Source organism: Schistocerca nitens, chromosome 9 (genome assembly GCF_023898315.1).
Source record: "Schistocerca nitens isolate TAMUIC-IGC-003100 chromosome 9, iqSchNite1.1, whole genome shotgun sequence".
Lineage (NCBI taxonomy): Eukaryota > Metazoa > Arthropoda > Insecta > Orthoptera > Acrididae > Schistocerca > Schistocerca nitens.
The window spans coordinates 202,800,604-202,814,997 of NC_064622.1; the positions used below are offsets into that span (position 1 = coordinate 202,800,604).

General features: G+C 42.1%; 2 non-coding genes across 2 annotated transcripts; both read right to left on the bottom strand.

The window, feature by feature from the left end:
• Positions 1-956: 956 nt before the first annotated feature.
• Trnat-cgu (transfer RNA threonine (anticodon CGU)) lies at positions 957-1,031 on the bottom strand. Its single transcript has one exon. It is a non-coding gene; the product is annotated as a tRNA-Thr (tRNA).
• A 367-nt stretch (positions 1,032-1,398) lies between these two features.
• On the bottom strand, positions 1,399-1,473 carry Trnat-ugu (transfer RNA threonine (anticodon UGU)). Its single transcript has one exon. It is a non-coding gene; the product is annotated as a tRNA-Thr (tRNA).
• Positions 1,474-14,394: the final 12,921 nt, after the last annotated feature.

A 14,394-nucleotide genomic window follows, 5' to 3' on the forward strand; every position in this document is an offset into this window, starting at 1 on the left:
GATGAAACGTATGTAAATAAATAATAAGAGAAGTTGGTGTTTTGGTGCATAGCACCCGAATGTGGCGACCGATCAGAAGCAAGTTCAGTACAACTGGCGGGCTCTCCCACGGGAACGGTACATACTGCACCATCTGTCGCTTGTACCTCACTCCACTTTTGTACCATAAGCTACTTGAAGTGTATCAAGCTGCAACAAGGCGAGCTTCTAACAAAATAAGTTACTGGCGGCCACAGCCGTGAATACCATACATCTCTCTCCTTGTTCGATTTCCAAAATTGGCTTGTTCTCGAAGACAACCAGCAAGTTTTCAAATGAGAAAATTTTGCCCCAAATTTGAAAAAAAAATGTTTCCATCTCTCAGTAGCTCCCCTACTCTCTCATTCATGGAAATTCTTTAAAAATACCGCTACTGGGAAATCGTTGAACCTAAAATATCAACCCAGTTAACCAGAACCATTGACTTATTAATGCTAAAAATGTACTTTCTCGTCTTAATTCTATGAAAATCCCTTAACTAAGCGCTCATTACATCATGAACTTCTTCTTGCCACACAATATCATATATGGTTTTCAGCATATAGCAATCGTTTAAATTTACTGTAGTCTTGTTATTCCACAATAAACATCGACATCTGGACCATTAAATCTCTTCACAAACACTCACTACACTTATTGATGTTTATATGAAGATAAAAACTAAACTGTAAATGCCGTCGGTGCAACACTGTCCATCTTTACACAACACACGGATTTATCTAATATCATTGCACTGCCGTCCACTTTTACCTAATAACACATTATTTTAACTATATATGACGGTAGTATCTGTTCCCGAAAGTACAGTTACCGTCGATGACCATGCAGCTTTGCTCGAAAATGAAATGATAATTAATTAGACACCCTAGCTGCAAGCAGGCGTTGATACACTTCATTGGGGATATGTTGAAAATGTGTGCCCCGACCGGGACTCGAACCTGGGATCTCCTGCTTACGTGGCAGACGCTCTATCCATCTGAGCCACCGCGGGCACAGAGGATAGTGCGTCTGCAGGGACTTATCCCTTGCACGCTCCCCGCGAGATCCACATTCCCAACATGTCCACAACACTACATTCGTAGTGCGCCTAATAGATGTTTGCCCATCATACTCATTACTCGTGGCAGATTAATCTACCAAGTCCCGTACGAGTTCGGGCATAGCGTGTGCGTTCGCACAAGAAGGTCAAAGGCCGGGAACCCATATTTTTAACTATATATGACGGTAGTATCTGTTCCCGAAAGTACAGTTACCGTCGATGACCATGCAGCTTTGCTCGAAAATGAAATGATAATTAAATAGACACCCTAGCTGCAAGCAGGCGTTGATACACTTCATTGGGGACATGCTGAAAAGGTGTGCCCCGACCGGGACTCGAACCCGGGATCTCCTGCTTACATGGCAGACGCTCTATCCATCTGAGCCACCGCGGGCACAGAGGATAGTGCGTCTGCAGGGACTTATCCCTTGCACGCTCCCCGCGAGATCCACATTCCCAACATGTCCACAACACTACATTCGTAGTGCGCCAAATAGATGTTTGCCCATCATACTCATTACTCGTGGCAGATTAATCTACCAAGTCCCGTACGAGTTCGGCGGTACCGGACCTTGGGGTAACAATTTCTTAGCGTCAACCTCCGGTAAATCTGCGTCCTTGAGAAGCGACCTGGTCTTGTTGTCCACTTTCTTTGTAGGGTCAACGCTGATCTTCCGGTAAGAATCTTCATTTAGCAGGCTGTGCATCTTATCAGTGTAGTCCTTATGGGGGACAACAACTGCATTGCCTTTGTCAGCCGGTAAGACAACAATTACAGAGCGCTCCCTCAGACCACGAATGGCCGCCCTCTCGTTACTAGTGATATTTGACTTCATCGGCTGCGAGAGTCAATAGAATTGATTAGTCAGAAGTTTGATGAGAAGATCACTGAACTTTTTAGGCATGTCTTGACTTCCACGTATTTTCTTTTTAATGGAGAATACTACGAACAAACGGAGGGAGTCGCCATGGGTAGCTCACTCTCACCGGTGGTAGCGAATTTGTACATGGAGAACTTCGAGGAGGAAGCCCTGTCGTCATCCGAATGGAAACCTACTTGCTGTTTCCGTTACGTGGACGACACGTTCGTCATCGGGCCACATGGTATGGATAAACTCCTTAACTTCCTTACACATCTAAACTCCATACACCCCAACATCAAATTCACTATGGAGACTGAAACGGAGGAGGGTAAACCTACTTTCCTTGACGTCTTGGTCAAGAGAAGGCCTGACGGCACCCTAGGCCATGGGGTGTATCGGAAGACAACGCACACTGATCTGTATTTGCACGCAGACAGCTGCCACCACCCTTCACAGAGGAATGGGGTGCTTAAAACTCTAGTACATGGAGTGTATCGGAAGACAATGCACACTGATCTATATTTGCACGCGGACAGCTGCCACCACCCTTCACAGAGGAATGGGGTGCTTAAAACTCTAGTACATGGAGTGTATCGGAAGACAACGCACACTGATCTATATTTGCACGCAGACAGCTGCCACCACCCTTCACAGAGGAATGGGGTGCTTAAAACTCTAGTACATAGGGCGCGCACTATCTCTGACGCAGAGAGTCTACCCCAGGAAGAGGAACATCTGAGAACTGTATTTCGAAAAAATGGGTACTCAGAGTGGCAGATTCAACGTGCTCTCCGCCCACCCACTACAGCACAACCTGTGGAGATGGATGAAATCACGAGGGAGGAGGTAGGCACTGCGTTTATCCCATATACAGGCGCACTCTCGGGGAAAATCGCCCGCATTTTGAAGAAACACCGGGTCGGAACTGTGTTTTGTCCTCCGAATAAAACTCGTGCACTGGTGGGGAGCGCCAAAGATGACCTCGGTTTGAGGAAGGCCGGCGTGTACCAGATTCCGTGTCAATGTGGCAAGTCGTATATTGGTCAGACGATGCGTACCGTCGAGGATCGATGCCGTGAATACCAGAGGCACACTCGACTGATGTATCCGAGCAAGTCGGCGGTCGCTGAACATTGTTTGTCGGAAAATCACGCTATGGAGTATGAACGCACGAGGATTCTGGTACAGACGTCGAGATACTGGGACAGCGTTGTTAGAGAGGCCATCGAAATTCGCACCAATGACGACCTCATAAACCGTGACTGTGGCTATAATCTTAGCAAGGCTTGGGAACCAGCGATTGGGTTAATCAAGAGTAAATCGAGCAAATGTATAGTTGTGACGACCACGGCGGACAGAGCCATCACACCGACGTCATCTCAGACGCCATCGCAATCTGTTTCACCGCGCGACCGTGGCGCGGGGCGCGGACGGCGGAGTGAATTTAAATCGGCCACCGCCACGACCGAACCCAGTTCCCCCTGAGCAGCCATAGTGTACGGATCTCCGTGCCGGCACGTTCACAGGAGCTCAGTCCGTCAGTTCACCTGATGATGGCGACATGTATGATCGCCGAACTATTGTGCCCGTTGGACACTGTAGACCGGCAGTACACCCGTGGATATTTTGATTAAGAACTATTATTTCTACTAGGTCTTATTCATGAAAAGGATCAGTTAAATACTGGTTCTTTCCCCGGTAGTGTTGAAAGAACTCCTTATAACCACCGCATCCACTGTTTTCAAAGCTGTTGGCTCCAAATATTTCTGTTCTTATACTATTTCGTGTACTTGTGGACCAGTATTGCTTTAAGAAGGCTCTAGCAAATGCTTGGTATGTTTAACATGTGTTACTGGCTCCTGTTGCCCATGATACTGCGTCCCCTTCAAAACCAATGGCTACAAATTTGATTTTCTGCTGTTCTGTCATGTTGTCAGGTATGATGCCCTCAAACTGACGAGTGAAAGCAACAGGATGCATATTACCTTTACTAGAAAAGTTATGAGATTTGTAAGCATTGGCATTACTCGTTACTCCATTAATATGAACACCTTACGTTTTTCCTGTTCAAATCATGCTTCGAGTTTCTGTTTTAACACAATTTCCATATTATATATATTTTTACTCACCTCACTTATATGAGGTATGTTTTCTACCTTATGTTCTATTTCTCTCAAACGACCCTGAATCGTATTTGTGTTACCGCTACAAGCAGATTCTATTTGTGATGGTTTACCGCTAATGACTGCATTTTCGTCTTTTAAGTGTGTGACTTCTTTGTTTTGCCTTTCATGGGTGCCTTTGCAAATTTTGTTTATTTTACTCTGATCATTACTCAATTTTATGACTTCATCCGAAATTGAAAATGCAAAAGTATCTTGAGCTTGCATGAGATCATTTATTTTCATTGCTTCATCATCAGTCTTATGATGAACCCCTTGCTTACACCGACCCCATTCTTTACTTTCATGTTCAATTTTTTTCTCGCAAGCTCCTATCCTAGTTTCATGAAAATCAACTCTGGTCTCTAAATGTTTAAACCTACGATTAGTTTTTGCTGTCTCCTCTTTGTTGCTTCTATTTTATCAGCAAGTAATTTTTGCACCTTTTCTATCTTTTCTCATAGTCTAATTTTTAATTCTTCTTGCAAAGATACTAACTCCATTAACATTCCAACCAAACTTTTATTTTTATCTTGTGAAGGAAATGTATCAGCTGATGCTGTTCTATGCCTTAATCTATTTGTTAATTGCTGGTTCGTGACAGTGTCAGAGTCATCACCACTGACATTACCATACACCTTAGTTAACTTATTAACATTCGTGTCTTCTACATCAGAATCCACCTCTCTCATTTTCCTTATGCTGCTATCTGAAATTACGTTTTCTGGAAAAACTTCAGTTTCTACATTAGACGATTGTGGTAGATAGCTATCATCCATTTGATTTTGTCTGCTTTCATCTTTAGTTGTATCATTTCATTACTGTGAGGTGCAATGTCTCTCTACTTCTAAGATTGTACCACAATTTGCTTTCCCCTGACATTTTGTATTAAATAAATCATTACGAAACAATTTAACAATATTCTTAAAAACCCCTATGGTTGTCAATCATAGCATCTTCTCACTAGCTGTAAGGTGATTATCGTGCATGCTATCTTATTCTCCGGTGCGATGCTGCTGCTCGCCGCATTATTTTTGTCGCCGCTCGCTGACGTTGGACTGCAGTTGGTGGTGGCGAAGGTGTTGCTTTCGTGTCACCCACCTCGCCTGCTGTACGCTACTCTGCTAACTGCTCCCTGAAGCGTTGTTTCTCGTAGCAGTGAATTAAACGTAATCCCTTAGGACCGCGCATACACTTATAACTTTATACTTCGATTTGCATTTTCGCGTTTTCACTTTCAACTACGCGACGCGGATTGCATAAAGCCATTTATAAATTTTATTGTCTAACAGTCCAAAGAAACTTACAAAATTTCAAACAGGATATAATTCCAAGGCTGACACAGTGTCTCTTTTCATCTTTTTCACTGTTCATACATGACTAATGCAGGCATTTTATGGTAATCATTATAGTCCACTTTTCTCACTATGACTTTCACGTCTACCCAGTTCTCAGTTCTCGTCAACGGATAGTAAGCTCTTCTTTAAATGCACGATTCCATATATAATTTTTGTGTGCTTTGGGAGTCATATATGGAAGCAGGAGAACTCTGGAGACGTTGAATAAGAGTCTCTAACCTTACTTTCCACCAGCTTGTCGTCTTCTAAAATTGTGTGTCCAGCGCAGGAGACAGCTCGTCACTTGTGGAATCTTCTTCGGCGGAGGCTCATACGCTGTTACCTTTAACCTGTGATTGTGCTTTTTATGGGATGCCACATGCCCAGGTTAAACTCTCTATCTACATAGGGCAAGATCTGTAGTACTGACAATGATGGTAGGCCACACTTCTCGTTAATGTTCCCTGTTTGGTGGTTATATAAATTTTCACACATTTACAGAGTCTTTTACAAAACTCGACATAGATTACTTATTTATGTGGTAAGTTTCTATTCACTGCCGGTAGAGTACGATATGTCCGTCCGAAACAGAGATACATGTCCGGCTCTGACTAGCGCCACTAAAGAACTTCGTCTCCCAGGCGCGCCAAAGTGACCCGAAAGTGTCTTAAGCACTTCGGTTGCAATATCGTTATTCTTATGTTTCTCAAAACTAGTGAATTTTAATAAAGAAAAACGATAGACTCGTATGGTAATCATGAGAGATTGTCATACGAAAATCTGGGTTAAATACAATGAAACGTATAAAATAATTAATAAGGAAAGTTAGGTGTTATGGCGCCTAGCACTCACAAGCAAGTTCCGTACAACTGGCGGACTCTCCCAAGGGACTGGTACATACTGTACCATCTGTCGCTTGTACCTCTCTCCACTTTTGTACCATATGCTACTTCATGTGTTTCAAACTGCATCAAGGCGAGCTTCTAGAACAATTAAATACAGGTGGCCACAACCACATCACGTTGCAGAGACCCCATCAACATGCAATCGGATATTTGCGCGTGAAATGGGTACAAATCACGGTATCGTCTGGGACGTTTTACATGAGCAACAATAACATTCGTACCTCTTACTAAGGGTACATACTATGGGGTCCAGCTGATTTTCCACAACGCCTTGCCTGCTGCACATGATTCCTGCTCTGCTCTATCGACACACCCTTGTTTCCATGTCGAGCTAGGTTTACAGACGAATGTAAGTTCAGAACTTTTAACATTTCAGCCCGTCAACAATCGTGAATAGTTTAATGATTATAAAGAATCTGCCTCGATTGCAAATAGAAACCGGATGTTGAGCTAGGTTTCGGCGCGGATAACCACGCCTTCTTCGGAACACACTAAAACTACAAACTGCCCTTTTGGGCGTTCTGTGTTAATGTTGGACCATGCCTCTTTAGGCAGTTTTTAGTTTTAGTGTGTTCAGAAGGCGTCGTTATCCGCGCCGAAACCTAGCTCAACATACGGTTTCTATTTGCAATCGTGGTGGATTCTTTATAATCATCGAATTTAAGTTCACTCCGTAGTCGTCTTGAATTCATGAAACAGTCGTGTCTGGCCAGACGAAAACTGTCGTGCCACTCGTGTTCAGGGCTTTCAGCACGTGTGGGGAGGTTTCTGGACAGCATGTTGTTGGGCCAACCGTCCTTCCACTCATTCCTAATTGTTACATTGGACACTTTGAAAAATCCACCCTTATTTCTAGTGCACAGTTATTCATTGTTTGTAACTGAAGTATTCGCGGGCTGTCTAACAAGGTGCACGCTGTTCAGAAACTTCTTTATCAGAGACAACAGGATATCGTTGTGTATGACAACTTGAACATTGCTTGGAAGCACCCCTGCCCTTCCAAGTACGAAACTTGCAAGATGTTGCAGAATACATTTCCCAATTCTAATGTGGCTTTAGAGCAATATTGCGAATTTAGGGTTGATAGAAGTAAATTAAAAAAAAATCGAGATTCCGTTTCTGTTCATGGATTCAGAGGGTAGGTGAAGCTGTTCGTACCATCCGACTTCCAATGCCTGAACTGTGCGAGATTTGAACACGGAAGTAATCTGTGGCGTAACAAGCCTATTAGACTTTTCCCTTGTGGAGAGCCACATTGAGTGCTGATCGTGATAAGCGCCTTCCTCCTGCATGTATTTACCGTGGTGATCATCACAGCTCTGAACGTAATACGCCGAGAATTCACAAGACAACGGGATACACACAGGAAAAGAGCACAGTCAGACCTAACTTCTCAAGAAGTCGTCGCGGTGGAAAGAAGACGAAACTATGCCGCTGTTGCTGCAGGGAAATATCCGTCGCTTTTGTCAGTTGCTCCCCTACTGGTGACCACCGTTCATAAAGTAACAAAGGCTGAAGCTCGTCTCAGTCAACAAATATGTTTCGCGCCGGGAAACGCGAAACAAGTTTCAATATGCCCTCTTCGTAAAAGTCTCTTTTGTTAAAGTATAGCCGTCTGTGGACTGCTGACTTCCGCATCTGCCCTAAAGCGTTGGCCGGCCAAGAATTTCTTAATGAGAGCAAAAACAGATGAAAGTCCGAGACGAAAGTCCGATGGTGTAGGGTCCAGACTGTATGGTGGATGCTGGAGCGTGTGAGTTAATGAGCATTTCACTCTCATTTAAGTACATAGCCGAAACAGTCAGCCTACAGGAGCTGTCGTCCAGGCCCGTGTGCCACAAAGGGCGCAGATTCACCACGAGATGGGGAAATTCACAGGCGTCTATTGTCTATTGAGGCCTAAGCGATGCAGTGTGCGATTGAAACAGACGAGAACCTACCATCCTTCGTAAGATTTCGTGGTGATATCAATAAAACTTGAATATTAATCATATCTATAATATGTTAGTATTTACTGGTAGAGTGAAATTAACAAGTTTGGTAAAAAAGACCTGAATGCTAAAATCTGAACGCTTTGGTCGATCTTAACTATCGACATTTCATATAGAAGCGCATCATTAAAATGACAAATGTTGTACATATCAACTTTGTAACTTTATTTGTTTTAAATATATAATTACTTTAAATTATCAGTATTTTCAGTTAATCATTTTCTCCACATAAAACACGCTGAACGATGAAGGCATGACATGTTATTGAATCATTAGGTAATAGAACATTTGTTGTAAAATTTAGTGCATAAAAGTTACCTTAGTTCTTTATTTATTGATCAGAAAGCACAGTGGTCCACGGCTACTGGCCGTGACATTCAAAGCTAAAAAGCACATTCTATTGGTTTTATGTAAAATAATTTAACAATTATTAGGTAATGGATATTTTTGTTACTTTATTTAGAACGCGAAAGAGATGAAGCTTTGATTATTTAAATATGTTAAAATGTAAAATAATTTAGAACAAGCTGCAGCCAATCAGATGGACGGCTTCATGAAAGTGAACTGCCCTAGCCAGTTGAGCGAGGATATTCGGGCATGGATGTGTGTGATGTCCTTAGGTTAGTTAGGTTTAAGTAGTTGTAAGTTCTAAGGGACTGATGACCTCCGCTTTTAAGTCCCATAGTGCTCAGAGCCATTTGAACCATTTGAGGATTTTCGTCGCGGGGGGAAGTGTGGCCGGGGACGGGCAGAGGGACAATGCTGGTGCAGACGCGGAAGCGGACAGTTCGGCTGGAGACGCGAAGAGGGACAGTTCGAACTGAGACGCAAAAGCGGACAGTCGGTCTTTAGGCAGCTAGGAAGTGAAACGAATAAGAAAATTTCGCGTTGTGTGGTATCGCGGGACTTATTCTCTTAGTCGTGAGCAGCCGCGTGCCTGGTGTGAACTCCTACTTTACGCGTAAATAACTTGTGTTTCGCGAAGAGATTGTGAGTGATCGAACTGTGTTAAATCGATGTGCGCTCGAGTGTAACAGTAACTCTAAATGGACCACTTTCGTTATTGGTTTGCCTTCTGAATAAACATTATTCTAACCAGTCGTAGCTGTGTGGCCTACATAATTTATGAGCTGTTAATTTGGTTCCAGATATTATTATTACTGTTTTTATATGTTATGTTAACTTTGTATTTCACAAACTTATCATCAGCCAGACAATTTAATCAAACGGTCACAAGTCTATAATTTAGGGCGTGTAATGCGACACGTGCGATTCAACCCATACTCGAGTTTGAGCCAAGACATCACAACGAAGAGGAACCGCACATGAGCCCGAAGATCTTTGGGATGTTAGCTCGCAATTGGGGGCTCATCCGGGATAGGAATTTGGATAGTGTTACTTGAGAGATAAGAATCCTGCAAAGTGTTGGAATAGGGTTGGATTTGGGAATATGTTAGTTGCGGAATATGAACTCTGGAAAGTTTGGAATTGGATTTGAATTCTGCAAAGTGTCTCCAAAAGTATTATATTAACTTCGATTGGCAGGATCTTCCACAAAAGTTTAATGTGAGATTGGTTCAGGACTGAATATTAGGTTTCTTTAATAGTGGTGAAACTACAATTGTAATTCTCACAGTTAAAGATATTCTCTGACCTATGTCCCACGGCTGTGGCAGTTTGCGTGGTGGTTCTTAGCTACGAATTCTGCAACAGTTTTGTGCACCGACTTTAGCTGTGGTTAGGAGTGACAAAAAAAGTAACGCAGATGAAGAGGCGACATCGAAACCATTTGGTTCCAGACAGCAGCGGCATCTTCAACGGCTATTCATCGCGCAGCGGCGGTTGCAGCACCACAACAGAGGCCACACGATCATGAGCGTCGGCATCAACTGCAACACCGACAACAATACCATGACAGAAGGATCCAGCACGACAAAGCTAAGTACCTCCGCTGGTAGTGAGATTATGTATGATTCCGTAGTTCAGTCGCTGATAATTGACGTCGCTAATATTAAGCAGTCGGCCAGTTTGTGTGGGTCTGAAAATACTAGCGAGCCGCTTAGCCCAATGTCGGAGCGGGAGAGGGTGATTGGCAGTAACTTTAGTACGGCAAATAGCCCGAAATCAGGCAAGGGAGATTAATTTGGGGGAGTCATGACGTCGCAATTAATGCAAATGATGACAGGATTGGGATCCAAAATTGATTCTGTTAAATTGGGTGACGTAAATTTAAAAACTGATTCGGTTCAATCCCAAATAGCTTCAGTTGTGAACGACGAAGTAGGTAAAATGCTAGTGGAATCCAGAAATTGATAGAAGGAAAATTAAAAACCATTCGGGAAGAAATGGTCAAAATTTTTGGTAAAGTTGAGACACTTGACTCAAAGGTAGATCAAGCGGGAAAAAACTTAAGTGATAAGGTGGGGAAGTAGCAGGCAGATCTGGGAGGCAACGTAAGAAATTGTGTGAGTAAGCAAGATGCTCTAAAGGCTGAGATGACGCAGGCTTTTAGCAACTTATCCGTTCGAATAGGTAAAGGGGAGAAAGAAATAGATAAAATAAAGGAACAAGTAGAATCTGGCATTAAAACTGAAAATAGTGAAGTTAAAAAGCAATCTCACTGAAATAAAAAGCGAAATGGATTCTTCGGCTGCACATCAAATCTCTACAGTGATCTATGTTCCGGGGATGAACTCAGGACAGGTCAAATTTTTTCGAGACGACGGGAAATACATCCAGTAATTTTCTAGCATCATACTGGGATGGTTTTGTAAGCCGGCCGGAGTGGCCGAGCGGTTCTAGGCGCTACAGTCGGGAACCGCGCGACCGCTACGGTCGCAGGTTCGAATCCTGTCTCGGGCATGGATGTGTGTGATGTCCTTAGGTTATTTAGGTTTAAGTGGTTCTAAGTTCTAGGGGACTGATGACCTCAGCAGTTAAGTCTCATAGTGCTCAGGGCCATTTGAACCTTTTGGTTTTGTAAGCGGAATGTCCGACGAGGTGAAGATAAAACTCGTGAACAGACATTTGGAAGGTGAGCTGCAGTTGTGGGTAAATATACACAGTGATAAGTTCACTACCTACGAAATATTTGAAAGCAGGTTCCTGAACAAGTTCTGGAGTGAAGCGAAGCAAACGCGACTCCAAAATTAGTTTCTGAACGGGCCAACATTTAAATACAGGAAGGGGTCGAAGCGAGAATTTCGTGAACGTTAATTTGCGAGACTAATGCATGTGAACGTCCATTGGGTATACTTACTGAAATTTCGATGTTGAAAAGGCGGTTACTTGAAAATTTTCAGTGGGATCTAGTGCACGGTCCTAGCAACTCAATCGAGGAAATTTTGGACTTTGTAGAAAAATTATAACGGGCGTTGAAATTTCGATGTTGAAAAGGCGGTTACTTGAAAATTTTCAGTGGGATCTAGTGCACGGTCCTAGCAACTCAATCGAGGAAATTTTGGACTTTGTAGAAAAATTATAACGGGCGTTGAAATTTAAACCGCCAAGTAAGCATACAAATAGTTTTCAAAGTGGAAATCATAACTACAGTCCGAGTGATTACTATGAAAATTATCATGGAAGTTATGAACTGAAGGCAAACAGCAGTTTTGATAAGGGAAACGGTAACAGAAAAACATCCAATGATAAATTTCAGATGGTCAATGGAACCGGATACTTCCGTGACAGCGACTAACACCAAGAACGTAGATTTGAGGGACCAGCACCTGGCGAAATAAACCAGTATAATGGGAGATCGGGAAACTGTGTTTCTCCGCATCTCAGGTCCGGAAATTGCAAAATAAACCGGCCATGAATAGGACGCGAGTCAACGGGAATGTGATAGGTGTTAATAAATCGGCAGAAAGGCGCCAGAATATTGAAATGAAATTAGTAAGAGATGAGAATCAAATAGATAAATTTTCAAATCAGATCGTACGTAAAATACGTAATCCTAAGATAATGAAAGATAACGATAAAGCTGATGACTACGATTTAGGGCTAAATTACTTGTTTTATGAATGTGAGACGAAAGAGTGTGTGAATATTAATACAATTAAAGATTCATGCCCCAAAAGTAGGCTGAGGTGGATCTGAATTTGGTGGATTTAGATGGTATAGAAAATTTTAAAGAGGTACTAACCTGCGGGAACGGTTATAGTGATGAAGGTGATGATGTTTCAGGTAATATTATGATGGCGAAAATTGTTAAGGATGTTAATAAGGGTGGCATAGCATTAGTCTCCTCATCTGCTGATGAATTTGGCAGTGTATCGGCGGATAATGGTGAATTATTTTAGAAGGAAAGTAGTAACGATGTTTTATGTGTTGAAGTTACGAAAGTTGAAGCTACTGGTATTGATACTCCAGATGAAGGAATCTGTGCATATCTTTCTACTAATGGAGGTGACAAAAGTCTGGATGGACCTGTGGATCTTGAATGTTTGTTTGAGAATCAATATGGAACTGAATTTTATGTGCAATCTGAAATTAATGTGGCACAGGAGCGTGTAGGAGAGGAGAAGGTAATGTGGTCAGGTTTGATTCAAAATGCAGCACAATTTAATGGCACTGTTGATTTTGAAATTGCACGACGCTGTAGCTACAATTCATGTGATGTAACGACAGAGGATGGTAAAACTGTGAACGGTTCTTATATTAGTGATTTGTCGACAGAGGTAAATGAGGTTTTATGTAGCGAGTTGTATGATGTATCAGCGGCTGTTGGAAGAACTGTTTGTGAATGTGTTTGTAATGACATGGAAGTAAAAAGAAATACTTTATTTCATGATAATGGTGTTGTAGCTACTAACGTCTATAACTTTAAGGGAAAATACAGTGAGTTTGATTCTAATTTTAGAAAGTGATATTTGGAAAGAATGCCGTTAAGGAACAATGTGAGTTTACTCTAACTGATTGGCGATGGTACTGTAGAACTTCATGATCGTTATTGCCTCATTTGTGGACTCTACAGAAGTTTAAGATAGCGAGAGGTCTATAAGGGAGGAAAAATGAAATTGGGGCGAAAGAAGCATTTAATGAATTATTTGGGACGATTACAAAATTGAGGGGTGGATCGAACAAGATATGTGTACTCTAGAGATGGAAGAAAAGGGGAAAATAGGTAAGCGTATCTGTGTTTAGATTATAAGATTATTTGCATGTGTAAATTGCAATGTTTTCTTTCAGGATTTATTGTGGCTCGTTTGTTGTTTCATCACTTAAGTATATTTTTTTGGCACAAGGTCTGTGCAATTATAAAGAGATAGTGTAGACGCACGTTTGGGTATGAGGAGGCTGGAGGACTCAATTATTTGGTGATCGATACCCAGTCAAAAATCAGTGCACAGTATGCATATAAATTAGGTTGTTGGGGGTATATAAGGGAGTGATTTGTATTTATGTATGTATAGACTTAAATTAGACTTAAATAATTGGATGGTTACGTGTTACTTGTAATTTCCTAATTATGAGTTATGATCCCCCCAATTTGGGTGCTTGGAGGATGGAGAAATTTGATAAATGAAAAATAATAATGCTTACCTAGGAAGACAAATGAATGTTTATCTACTTATCTGAGAATATTTTGGGAGAATAATCTATTGTTGCATGGACTAACGATTTGTGCGTGCCACTTCACTGCACGGAATTAAACTAAGGGGAGATTTGTTCATATTTGTTGTTAGTTTGGGGTCTAAGGGAGTTATTTAAACTACAAGAAAAAAATTAATTTGCCGTGGAAGTCGATTGGGAGTCTGTCACGAGATGCATGTCTCTAGTGAGACTTGAGTGACGTGTCAGAATCATTGAGGAATTTACGAACGTCTGGCAAATGCTGTAAATCAATTGTCTACTGTGTAGTTTAGATTTATTTGTATCGATTCTACTGGGGGAAGCGTTCAGTGCAGATGCTGGGTGGTTTCGGAAAGTGTTTGTTTTCTGTTATCTATACCCGATTCGAATTTCAATAGATTTGTTCCGATGGAATGCAGAGCCATGCAGAATTTCGGCGGGGTACTCGGCTCCGAACCTGTGGAGTGCCGCTGGAGACTTCGTT